Below are 12,505 nucleotides of genomic sequence, written 5' to 3' on the forward strand. Positions count from 1 at the left end.
TTGAAACTCTCCAGTTGCCCTGTGGTCAGCCTATGAGCTGTCACCAAATGGAAAGATACAGCCATTCAAAGATGTGGTGCGAGAACTCCATCCCTCTCTGTCATTCTCCCTCTTCTAACCAGTTTTTCTTTCAAGTCCAAAGTTTAAACTGGAGTAAGTCAGTCTCTCAACTTATATCTATGGACCTCCTCTGCGCCAAGTCCAGTGACCAAAACTGGAGATAATATGAGTGAGCAGAACAATCATGGTTGTTATCTTCAAAAAGCTTTCAGACTAAGGTCAAAGGCAGACATGGTTTCGATGACTGCAAATAAACAAATGCCTGTAGGTGTGCATCCTGCGGTAAGGGTATTGCAGGATTCTATGCAAGCAGTTAGCCTAGTCTGGGAGGCTGAGACCTGGAGGAGGGGTAAAATTCAGCCAAATGTAGCGGTAGGCAGGAGAGGGGAAAGGACATTCTTAGCAGAGGGGACAGCATGAACACACCATGTAAAGGCCTGGAATGGGGAGTGCCACAAGTTTAGGAAAGAAATGAAAACCCGAGTGACTAGCTTGTCAGTGGCAAGGAGAGTTGTGTGAGAAGAGGCTGGAGAGATGGCAGGGGACAACCACACAGGGAAATCCAGTCCCGCAGTTAAAGGCACCCCAGAGAGTACCTAACCTACACTCCCTCCCTGAGACAAACAACCCTTCCGATGTCTGTACCTCAGCCCTTGCCGTTATTGAATGGCTTTGAAGGAAAGTTCTTTTTAAGAGGAACCCATCCTCCTGGTTCTGTGTATGGGAACCACAGAATAAAGTCATTCCTCTGGCAGGTATTTGAAAACAATTTTTTTCATAAATTATTGCTCAAGTAAATCTTCTTTGTCCCATTCATATGCAGTTGATGCTTTGGAATGTAAATTTATATGTTTGTGTTTGTTGAAAGTGAACTTGGTGGCTTCAGTTCATCATTCCAACCTCCATTATCTAAGATATACATCTTGACTATGTCCTCAGTGATAACAGTTAAGCTTTCTGGATTTTTGCTGTCTGTGAATTGGATAAGCTAATCTCTTTATCTTTGTTTAGGAATTTGGAAAATTGTTGAACCAGAGAGAGCCAAAAGTGGAGCTATGGGCACCACCCAAGATGTTTCTCACAGAAATGTCCAAGTATAAATGAGAAGAACTCAACAGTGTCAATTTGGGCTGATATTCTTGATTTGACAAGAATGCTAAATGCACAGTTCAACTATAATCACTGATTTCATTTGTCGATACATGTGTTGAGTGCATATCACACACAGCAGAGAGTTCTGACCTCCTGCTTCAAAAAACATAGTCACACAGTCATGTAGGATGTGATACATGCCCCATGATGGGTTTAAGTAAAATGTGACTTTTCTGCAATAGCAGAAAGAAAATCTTTCCAAATGGAATAATGAGATCTTAGAACATCTTGAAGGAGGCAATTCACAAGGCATTGATATGTGGAAAGGATTTTAACAAGAATGGAAGCAAAGACATTTCAGGTAGGGCAGACATGAGGAAGGGCATACAGGTGAGAATGTCCAGCAAGACCCAGTGATGTGTAACTGAGGTTGCAGGAGGGGGAGGCTTGTGGTTTGGGGAGACAGAAGCCTAGAGGTGATGGCCAAAGACCATGGAAGCAGCTATGTAGTGGGAAGCCAAGTGAGGTCAGATTTGAAAGAATATTGTATTTTCAATGATACTATATGACCAAGAGAGAACAAAACAGAGGATGGAAAGAAAAGGAAGAGAAGATAAAAGAGAAAGAAGCATTTGGAAGTAGAAAGGGAAACGGGAAAGGTATCGAGTCACAGAAACTAGGACAGAAGCAATTGTGCAGACAGTTTGGGTGGAGGGTATTGTTGGGCACTATAAAGATCAGAATGGACTGTTCAGAGATCAGAATGGACTGATCATCAGAAAAAACTGTTCAGAAAAAAGTTCAGTTTGCTGTCTCTATTAGGCAGTCACTGGCAGCCTTTGAGACAGCTATTTCAGTGGACTGGTAGTAATTTCCTTTTAGGAAATATAAGGCTGGTGAAGGAGTGGGTAGAGATATGTTTATTTGGCTGTGCCGGGTCTTAGTTATGGCATGTGGGATCTTCAGTCTTTGTTGCAACACATAGGCTCTTTCAGTTGCAGCATGTGGAATCTAGTTCCTTGACCAGGGATCGAACCTTGGCCCCCTCCGTTGGGAGTGCAGAGTCTTAGCCACTGGACCACCATGGAAGTCCTGAGACAATGTTTTAAGGAGATAGTATAGTTGGTCATGATGAGGTATATAATGGGAAAGGGAAAAAGTAAATGTTTGGTGACTATTATAGCAATAGTCATAATAACAATAGTGGTAGTAAAAAACACTAACGTTTATTGAACACCCACTATGTGCTTAAGGTGTGCCCACTGTAATGACCTCATTTTATTACCTCCTTATAGTGAAGTGAAGTGAAAAGTCGCTCAGTCATGTCCGACTCTTTGCGACTCCATGGACTATACAGCCCATGGAATTCTCCAGGCCAGAATACTGGAGTGGGTAGCCTTTCCCTTCTCCAGGGGATCTTCCCAACCCAGGGATTGAACCCAGGTCTCCTGCATTGCAGGTGGATGCTTTACCAGCTGAGACTTTTTCTCTAAATAGAGTCACATTCTGAGGTCCTGGGCATTAGGATTTCAGTATATGAATTTTGGGTGAATGAAATTCAGCCCATAACACCATACCACAATATCAAGGTGTCCTCCTTGCAGTAGTTAGCTGGTCTTCCAAATTCTTTAGACATTACTGCAGCCAAAGAAAATAGAATAAAACCTGTAGTCTCATAAACCCACATTTAAAAATCAGTTTATAATGCACTCTGGATTTAGAGTTTGGCTTCAGGATGAGGTGACTGGGAAAATGCCTCAAGCAGGACTACCTTTGCATTTTCAAAAATCCCAGATGGCACCCATTTTGCCTTTTCTTATTTGGCCATAAAGCCCACACGGTGCTGATCTGTTTGTGTTAGGAATGAGCAGTCTGCCCTGTGTACCATTTTGTATTAGAGGCTATGTCACTTCAGTCATTGGTTGTTGCTGAATTGCTTTATTGGGAACTACTGGTCTTTATTTCTCATGAAGTGAAATTCCCTGGTCTGTGGCTTTATAAGTTGCTTTGATGTTAGGCCCTTATGGTGCATGTATATCACATGCTATGGGATACAGTGGTAGGATGACTCTGGAGGTCCTCAAGTATCCCTTCCTGCACCACAGTTTTCCTACATTAAGAATGCCAATTGATGGTAACTGTGTGAGCTGATAGAGACATGGCCAGAGATCAAATGGCATTGCATAGCAGGCTAGCTGTCAAGGACAGCTCCATGCTTACAGGTACCACATCTGAATTGCTAGCTCTGTGGCCAGAGAGTTCTGAAATGAGGACTTTAAAACCTAAAACTTAAGACTTCAGCCTTTCAAGATTAAGATTTTTCAGAATTTTTAAGACTTAGACTCAAGACTTTAACATAATAACATGGTAAAGGGCACATGTACCTTTGATGTGCATGCTCAGTCATGTCCAACTCTTTGCGACCCCATAGACTGTAGCCCACCAGGCTCCTCTGTCCATGGGATTCTCTAGGCAAGAATACTGGAGTGGGTTGCCATTTCCTTTTCCAGGGGATCTTCCTGACCCAGAGATTGAACCTACATCTCCTGCATTGGCAGGCCAATTCTTTACCACTGAGCCACCTGGGAAGCAGCTTTGACAATTTCTCTATTCATTAAAAACAGCAACAAACTATCTTTACAGCAATCTTGTGAAATCAGTATAATGAATCCCCACTATACAGATGATGAGAGTAAGGTTGAGAAAGTTTAAGTAACCTATTTATATCACAGACTGAGGTTCTGTGATATAAACACTAAAGTATTCAAAAAGTGAACAGTTTAGTCAAAATGTTTATCCTTACTTCAAAGGCTTAACTGAGGTCTGACTACAAAGAGACCTGTGAGCTGAAGAGTATGACACAAATGTCATTCAATTTTATCTGGCTTTCTCTTTATATAAAAAAGCGGATCTACTTAAAAAAAGGAATCTACTCCCTTTTTCCCTCAAAACATAGACCTTTGTTTTTTGTTATTGAGTAAAACAGTCCAAGTGGAAGGCTGGAGAAAAGTGGAATGGGTTCCAATGGACAAGATCAAGAAGTTTCATGACCTTGTGAAAGGGATGGGAATTTGGGAAGAATGGATACATATATATATATGACTGAGTCCCTGTGCTGTCCACCCGAAACTATCATAACATTGTTAATCGACTGTACTCCAACAAAATAAAAAGTTTAATTTAAAAAAAGCAAAAAAAAAATTGTTATGAAGGGTGAGATAATGGCTCTTGTTTTATTGAAGAATTGACTAGAAATAATTGGTACGTTAGGAACACAAAGGGGAATTAAAGTTTGGAGTGATGTGAGAGGTTTTTAATTTACGGACCAGAATGTTTGAATGTTTCTGCTTTGCCTCATATGATTAAGCAGATAGCCTCCAATTCCTTCTAATCTAATCGGTAATGAGTCTGCAAGTAATGATTTGGGGAAGATCTATTACTTATTGCCTAAACTCCAATGTTCTTTTCTATCACATCTTAAAATACCATACTAAGAAAAAAAAAAAAAAGGCGTGGAAAAATATTAGCCTTGTGAGCAATAAAATTTATTGCTACAATATCTGTATTTAACTTTGTCTTTAAAGATTCACAGCAAGAGACACATTAGAATGCAATGAAAACTAGTGGTAGCACAAAATATTACTAGTTAAATTTTAATTTCTTTCATTTTTGACTTTGTTTCCTTTCTAACAATTTTGCTAATTCAGGAAGCCACTGCCTTGTGTCTGTACACCTTACACATATGACTGGCTTGCTAATAATGACCCTCCCGGCCAAGCTGTCAGGAATGGTACCTTCCTTTCCTCTCTGGATGTCTGGGATATCTTATCTCCCTCTCCTCTTCTCCATCCCTCCCCAGTCAGCTCCAAACTGGGTCATGCTTTCCAGTTCTTCCTGTTGCTGGCCTTGGAGGTGGCTCCCTAGCCCTATCTTCTAATTCACTAATTCACTCGTGACTGATCTTCTAGTCACTAATTCACTCTACTGAGGTGGTTTTCAGACATGTCAAAGACCCTAACAAAAGTTCCTTTGACCTCTTCTTATACTTAAAGGAGAAGGGGAAAAAAAGTGCAGTTGTTTCCAGCAGCGATCCTCAATCCTGGTTGCTCATTAAAGAAGTTTTGAGTTCAGATGCCTGGACCCCACCAAGATAAATTAAATCTCAAACTCTGGGAGAGGTGCTTGATTGATGGGGAAGGGAACTCTGTGATGGGCCTCACTAGTTTAGGGGTGATGTCAGAGGCAGCTCTTTCACTTGGTGTTTCTCATTGTCAACACTAAGGCAGACCACCTTAAACCTTCACGAGGATTGCTGCTTCCTTCTGAGCCAGTGGAGTGGGGCTGAAACCAGGAGGGTGAAGTCTCCCCTGCAGGCAGTTCTTCTCCTCAGGTCCTGAGAGACCTGGACTCTAGCGCCACATTGCATACCTCTAGGGGGCGCCATTCACTTTGGGGGCTGTGAAAACAGCACCATTGGCACCCTTGGGGCACAGTTACAACACAGACGTTGCCCTGGAATTTGGTATACTGAACTGAGTGAAATTAAGGGAAGAACTCCCAATGCCTCTGGTCAACACTTTAAACATTAATTTGGTTTCCCACGAAAATCTCTTCCACCATGATGAGTTTATGCAGTGCTGAGTGGGATCACAGTTCAAATTGCACTTGCCGGTTAGTCTGGACGCCTTCCCTATGGTAAATGTGTTCTTGTGTGTGCATGCGTGCTTAGTCGCTTCAGTCGTCTCTGATTCTCTGCGACCCTATGGACTGTAGCCTGCCAGGCTCTTCTGTCCACAGGATTCTCCAGGCAAGAATACTGGAGTGGGTTGCCATTTTCCTTCTAGACAAATTATTTGAAAACCAACTTTAAAAAAATAGCTTATTTGTGACTTGGAGACTCTAAGGAAGTATTTTAGCCAAGAGTACTTTTGTACTCTGTGTTTTTCTCCTTTAAAATACTTCTCTAACTTATTGGTGTTTGGTAGTGTTTTATACTGCTGTTCTTATATTGTGCATTACTTTATTCTCCTGCACAGATTTGTTCAACAGTAAGCCATCTAATCAGACTTTCAGATACTTTATTTGCAGCCTGTGGTGTTTATGGAGATTTCGTTTTTGAACCAGTACTTGAAACATTTTTAGTCTCTCTGGATGAGTGCATCTTCGCATTTTCCATAGCCCACCCCAAGTTCTGCCAAAGGAAGCAGATCAAGGTTTGCTTTTGTTCATGCAGTTAAGAATCTTAAAGCAATTAAGCTCAGTGGGCCACAGAGGTATCAGGGACTCCTGTGTGTGCAGAACTAACACTGGCGCTGGGTTGTGTGTTCACATGTGGAGTCTCAATGTGGGAGAGTGTCTTAGGAACCAGAGAGACTTGATTGATGGTATCTGAGCCCTTGAGAAGCTGGGGATACACAGATCCTCAGAAAGGACAGAGCTAGGCTGCCTGGAGAAAATCACACTCATTTCCAGACTTTAGAAGTGGCGTGAGTGAGAAGTCACTGTGGTTTGTCTTGTTTCCTTTTGGTTGCTGATGGCTCTACACAGCTCTATGTAAAATTTCCTACCTCTGTCTGGATGTTACTGGAGGGTCAGTTCAACCCCAATTATGGAGCATGTCCAAGGATGGCTCAACTAATAACTTTTAGAAAATTAATAAACTTTAGTTTTTGAGCAGATTTAGGTTTATAGGAAGATTGAGCAGAAAGTGCAGAGAGTTCTCATATTCCCCCCTCCAGTTTTGCCAGTTATTAACATCTTGGTTTAGTCTGGTATGTTTGCTACAACTGATGAGCCAATAACGATTATCTAAAGCCCATAGTTTATATTAGGATTCAGTACTGGTGTTGTCCCTTCTGTGTGTTTTGACAAATGTTTACTGACATGCATCCACTATTACAGTGGTAACATTTTCAGTGTGTTTTAGAAAAAAAAAACAAAAACTTTTCTTTGATTGGCCTGGGGTAGAGAGGGGAAGAGAGGAAACTGGCATTGGTTGAGCCTTGTGTATGTGTGTGTCCTGGGGACCTCAGTTGAGCCATGATATATTTATATATAATAGTAATTTAACTATTTAGCAACCCTGAAATGTATCATTTATCGCATAGATGAGGAAACAGAGCCCAGGGAAGAGTGAGAACCTTGTTCAGGGAAATGATGGAACCAGGAGAGGTATACCAGTTTGGTAGAATTGGTTCAGAATCTGTGCTGATCACCATTATATTTTCTTTCACTTCAGCTCCAATCCTGCATCGGAGAATTAAGTCCTCTATCCTTCTTTTTTTAGTACTGATAAATCAGAAAGTTGTTTACAAAGTTATTTGTAAATAACCCAATTATTTGTTAAAAAAAATAAGGTGAACTGTTAAGTTTAAATATCACAATAGTTTATTGCATCTCAGAATATAATACGGTGGTTTACTTACCACATGCTGCTTATGTTAATGAATAAAGCAGCAGGCCTAAGCAATTTTTTTCAACCTTTGGCAACCTTTCAGCCTCTTAGGCCCCTATTTCCTCACCTTGACCTTGGGTGCTAGAGTGAACAGCGAACAGCGTGAACCTGGGCTCTCCAGCTTGTCTGCTAGGATTGAATTCCACCTCCATGGTTTATTAGCATTTGCCTTGAACAAATTATTTATCTATTTTCTTCGAATCCTTGGAATAGGATCTATTCCATAACTTGTTGTGAAGATTAAATGACTTAAAACAGTACCAGAGGCAAAGTAAATACATAACACATGATGCTGCTGTTGCTGAAGATGATAACATGTACAATTAGAAGGAGAAGCTCCTTCCATTTCTATAATTCTGTAAGTAGATATAGTCAGGTATAGTGAATGTGAGTGTTTTCCACTCTAAGTTATTCAATTAAAACAAGCTATTGTGAAAATTTGTATGATACAACCCTCTGACTAAAAGCAAAATGAAAATAAATTATGGCCATTTCCTAATGTTCAGGGAAATACCTCTGATAACTTAAGAAACTTTAATAGTCATTAAGAACAAAACTATAAATCGAGGCACAGAGTCTTTTCCCTCTGTGATTAGTTTTTTCTACCCTTGAAGGTAGTTTTAGTAGAAAGTCTTTGTAAAGAAAGGTTGAATGTCTGGTTTCCAAAGAGTGCCCTGGAATTCAGATTTCTGATGTAGAGTCATTAAGTGTGGATTTATCAAGTGTGACCAGAAACTTTGTAGATACCATGTGACCATCCTATATTTCAATCATTTTAATTCAATGACTAATGTCTCTTGAATGATTTTTCAAAGAACCTGGATTTTTAAATTAAAAAGGATTTTCTATAAGTTTGCAAACTTTGGACTTAATGATTTCTTTCTGCAGGAATTCTTAGAGCCTTTAATAAGCTCATTTAATACCGTAAATCTCTAAAAGGAGTTTTTGGCATTCTGTGGTTCATGTTTGGATATAGAAGACTTTCGTGGAAAACTTTTTAACATCTCCAACATATGCATTTAAAAAAACACAACTTGCAAACTATGGCCTTTTTCAGTGAGATAGATATTGAAGTGTTGAAAAATCTAAGAAAGGAAACCATCTAATAATGATTTTGTGTGATAGTCAAAGATCCATATTTGCAATCCTGTGCTTGATGGTACAGCCCAAGGGGTCTTTCTCTCCATAGTTTTCTGAGTCTGCTTCCTTTGACTGAAGCCGAATCTGGCCTCTGTACCCTGACACCAAATTAAATCTCAGAGGTAGACTTTTGGGTGGAGTAGAAAAGAATAGCTTAATTGCTTTGCCAGGCAAAGGGGCCACAGTGGGCTAATGCCTTCAAAACTAAGTGTTCCAACCTGGAGTAGGCAGTGAGAAGTTTTATAGTAATGGTTCAAAGAGGGCATGAAAGCTCAGGGCATTCTTCCCATTGGTTAGTGGTGAGATAGTGGGAGTCAGCATCCTCAACCTTCTGGGTCCAATTGATCTTGGGTCTAAGTGCTTGTGGGCAGTTTATGGTTAACTTCTGCCACCTGGTGAGAGTTTCAGTATCTGCAAAACAGCTCAAAGATATTGTCATGTATGTCCCTTGAAGGGGAACCAGGACCCTGCCCCAAAGCTGCACCATTATTTCTTAACTGTTCTCCTCTAGTCTCTGTATCCTCTCCCTTCCCTAATTAGTGACTATTTGAACCTGCCGGTGGAAACTCAGGGAAGGTCATGGTGGCTGAATGAAGCCTATTTCCTGTAATCAATAAATGGGGGACAAAGAAAGATTTTTATGTTCAGTTGCCCCATAAGGTCCTGCTCAATTTCATGATCTGGAGTCAGTTCAGTTCAGTTGCTCAGTCACATCCGACTCTTTGCAACCCCATGGATTGTGGCATGCCAGGCCTCCCTGTCCATCACCCACCCCTGGAGTTTACTCACACTCATGTCCATTGAGTTGGTGATGCATCCAACCATCTCATCCTCTGTCATCCCCTTCTCCTCCTGCCCTCAATCTTTCCCAGCTTTTCAAATGAGTCAGTTCTTCGCATCAGGTGGCCAAAGTATTGGAGTTTGAGCTTCAACATCAGTCCTTCCAATGAATATTCAGGACTGATTTCTCTTAGGATTGACTGGTTTGATCTCCTTGCAGTCCAAGGGACTCTCAAGATTCTTCTCCAACACCACAGGTCAAAAGCATCAATTCTTTGGCACTCAGCTTTCTTTATAGTCCAACTCTCACATCCATACATGACTACTGGAAAAACCATAGCCTTGACTAGACGGACCTTTGTTGGCAAAGTAATGTCTCTGCTTTTTAATAAGCTATCTAGCTTGGTCATAGCTTTTCTTCCAAGGAGCAAGTGTCTTCTAATTTCATGGCTGCAGTCCCCATCTGCAGTGATTTTGGAGCCCCAAAAAATAAAGTCTGTCACTGTTTCCACTGTTTCCCCATCTATTTCCCATGAAGTGACGGGACCAGATGCCATGATCTTAGTTTTCTGAATGTTGAGCTTTAAGCCAACTTTTTCACTCTCCTCTTTCACTTTTTAGTTCTTCTTCACTTTCTGCCATAAGGGTGGTGTCATCTGCATATCTGAGGTTATTGATATTTCTCCCTGCAATCTTGATTCCAGCTTGTGTTTCTTCCAGCCCAGCGTTTCTCATGATGTACTCTGCATGGAAGTTAAATAAGCAGGGTGACAATATACAGCCTTGACGTACTCCTTTCCCTATTTGGAATCAGTCTGTTGTTTCATGTCCAGTTCTAACTGAAAGGAATATTGCTGGACTAAGCACCTGTGATTTAAGCGAGCTACATGGGTTAGGAGACAGTGCATGTGTCTGGATGTCAGGAGACCTTAGGTTCCAATGCAGGCTTATTTCTAGACTATGGATAATCTCAGTGTTAAAAGATGATTAAAGATGACAATTTAGGTGATACACATACACTTAACACTTCATGGAGTGAATAGTCTTCTTTCAGAGAACTGCAAAATGGGCTAAAGACAAGAAGCTTTTATAAGATAATGAATAAAAACAAAACAAATAGAAAACGTATGATTAGCTGGGGCTGGCTTGACAAAGTTAACTTTCTTTAGGGTAAGAAGGCCCAGAATTGGTGTTTAGGGATTGGCTGACTAAATACACTGTGTTTCTGGTCAAGCAGAGCATTTACAGGAACATGAAGGTTTGGTTGGCTGACACAGTATCCTGGGAGGGAGTGGCTCCATCTTGGGCCTTAACAGTTATTTCAACATTGGGTAAAGTCACTTAACTGCCACAGGGCTTCCTTTCTTCTGTAAAATAAATGAGCTTCTACATGAGAAAATCCAGTGTTCATGGACATTAAAAAAAAAAAAAAGCCAAATCTCAAGTAAATAAAGGAATGCAAGTTAAAATAGTGACAGGCTACAACATTTCACTTGGAAAGCGAGGAACAATTAAAGGGGATGATAGTGAATATCAGCAGTAGCAAGGCTGGTAAGGGGGTAGATTAGTGCCATACTTCCATTTAGCATCCTATCAAGAACCTTGCGTGCTGCAGTCCGTGGGGTTGCAAAGTCGGACACGACTGAGCAACTGAACTGAACTGAAGAACCTCAAAATAAGTTGTACATCCTTTGATCTCATAATCCCACTTCCAAAGAACCATCAAAAGGAAAGAACTAGAATAACAAGCTGATTTAATTAAGGATTTTTCAACACAATCTATTAACCTAGAAACTAGCTCAAAGTAACAATGAAATGACTATAGAAGTCCATGTGGAGGATGCAGTGCACAAATGAAAAGATCACAAGGAATGTTTAATAATATGGAAAATGCTTAGAAAGGAATGTTATATTACTGAAAAAGAATTATATGCAACTCTTTTTATAATGTGGTTCTAATTAAATTTAAAAACTGGGTACATATACATACTTAGGAAAACCTAAGGGCATTTTCTTTGGGTGTTGGGAAAGTGTATTTTTTCCTTTTCATTATGTTTTTGCATTTTTATCCTTTAGTTAATGAGCATGCATTTCTTTTATACACGCAAAAGGAAGTTATTTTCAGAAAAAGCTAAATTGATAAATAAAATGAAGGATATAAACTGGTTGATTTCTGAGTGTTCTTGTAAACCACACATCTGTGATTTAGATTACATTTTAGAAAAAAATTGACAGAATGAAGGAAGCAAAACGTTATAAACAAAATCAATATATATTTTATTGATTTAATAGAGTGGAATTTGGAAGTGGTCTGCTTGCCTTGAGGCCTTTAAACTGTGCTTGTAGTGTAAGGAGTTGGAACACTCAGATGTGGGTAGGCAGGATATCTGCGTTAATTAAATGCTCTTAAAGTAACAGCTACTTCCTTGAGAGAACATTGCCTCCTGTGAAACTTTAACTCCTGCAATAGCCAACTGTTGCTGTCTGGGACCATAAAGGAAATGCTTTAGGGGTTGCATACTATAGGAAAAAGACCCCAGGGATAGTGAAGCAATAGCAGAATTTAAGATTTTGTTGTAATGTGAAGTGGTATAATATAGCAGTTAAGTGCACAGGTCCTGGGGTCAGTAAATATGGGTTATAATTGCAAGGACACAGACTTGAGTCAAGCTCATGACCTTGGGCGAGTAACTTAACCTCTTACTTCATGTAAAATCACTGCTTTCTAAAACCACTGTTAAGATAATGTATACAAAGTCCTTTGAACAATGCTTGAACAATGCCTAATCCATAGCAAGCACTTAATATAAATATTGTTTTTTAATGTGATTATGATGTCATGTCCTTAACTCATGGTTTATTTATCTATAAAATCAGCATGATAATAGTAACTGCTTTGTAGGTTTGTTGTGAGGAATAAATGAAAATAAACATATAAAGAATGTCTCAGTGCTATATATATATATATATATACACAAA

Source organism: Giraffa tippelskirchi, chromosome 1 (genome assembly GCF_054371585.1).
Source record: "Giraffa tippelskirchi isolate mGirTip1 chromosome 1, T2T-mGirTip1v1.2.pri, whole genome shotgun sequence".
In the NCBI taxonomy this organism is placed as follows: Eukaryota; Metazoa; Chordata; class Mammalia; order Artiodactyla; family Giraffidae; genus Giraffa; species Giraffa tippelskirchi.